The following is a 1,534-nucleotide window of genomic DNA, read 5'->3' on the forward strand; positions in this document are numbered from 1 at the left end:
CGAAATACATGGAAATAAAACAACACCCAACTCAGCAATCAATGGGTCACAGATGAAATTAAACAAGAAATTCAACAACATCTAAAATTCAATGAAAATTCAACCACAACGTATCAGAATTTATGGGATGCGATGAAAGCACTTCTCAGAGGGAAATTCATAGCTGTGAACTCACACATCAGGAAAACAGAACAGGAACAAACAAACACCTTAAAGCTTCACCTTCAATATCTGGAAAAGAAAGAGCAAACTAAACCCAGACCCCAAAGATGGGAAGAAATAATAAAATTAGAGCAGAAATTGAGATGAAGAAAACAGTTCAAAGAATTAATGAATCAACAAGCTCATTCTTGAAAGATTAAAATAAAATTGATAAGCCCCTAGCTAACCTCATCAAACAGAGGAAAGAAAAAATTCAAATACAAGCAATGGGGAATGAAAAGAGTGCAATCACCACAGACCCAGTGGAAATTCAGAAGATTATCAATAGCTACTTTGAGAATCTTGACTCTCACAGAATAGAAGACATGGAAGAAATGGACAGATTCATAGAAAGGTACAAATTACCAAAACTGAATCAACAAGATATAACCACTCTTAACAGCCCAATAATAGCCAAAGAAATATGAGATGTAATAAAAAAAGCCCCTACCAATAAAGGAAAGTCCAGGTCCTGATGGATTCACTGCTGAATTCTACAAGAAATTTACAGAAGATATAGTACCTATACTCCTCAAAATCTTCAATGAAATTGAAAAGGAAGCAATCCTCCCAAAATCATTCCTGGAAGCAAGTATTATACTGATATGAAAACCAGGGAAAGATGCAACTAAAAAAGAGAACTGCAGGCAAATCTCCCTCATGAACATAGATGCAAAAATCCTCAATAAAATCCTGGCAAGTAGAATACAGCAAATCATCAAGAAGATCATACACCATGACCAGGTAGGATTTATCCCAGGGATATATGGATGATTCGATATTTGAAAATCTATAAATGTAATACACTATGTCAATTGAGCTAAATCTAAAAACCACATGTTCATCTCCATTGATGCAGAAAAGGCTTTTGACAAAGTTCAATACTCATTCATGTTCAAAGTCCTCAGAAAATTGGAGCAGATGTCTTCTACTTCAATCTGATAAAAGCCTTTTATGAAAACCAACGGTTAACATAATTCTAACTGAGGAAAAACTGAAATATTTTACTCTTAGATATGGTACAAGATAAGGATGTCCTCTATCTCCACTCCTATTCAATATAGTTCTGGAATCATTAGCTACAGCCATTAGACAAGAGAAAGAAATAAAAGGAATAAGAATAGATAAAGAAGAAGTCAGACTATGGTTATTTGAAGATTACATGATACTTTACTTGGAAGACCCAAAAAACTCCACCAAGAAGCTACTAGAATTGATACACAAATTCAGTAACACAGCAGGATACAAAGTCAATACCCAAAAGTCAATAGCATTCCTCTGCACAGACAACAAACAAACTGAGACAGAAAGTACACAAACAATACCTTTTACA

The sequence above is a fragment of the Octodon degus genome, unplaced genomic scaffold (genome assembly GCF_000260255.1).
Source record: "Octodon degus isolate 3935 unplaced genomic scaffold, OctDeg1.0 scaffold00124, whole genome shotgun sequence".
NCBI classification, from domain to species: Eukaryota; Metazoa; Chordata; class Mammalia; order Rodentia; family Octodontidae; genus Octodon; species Octodon degus.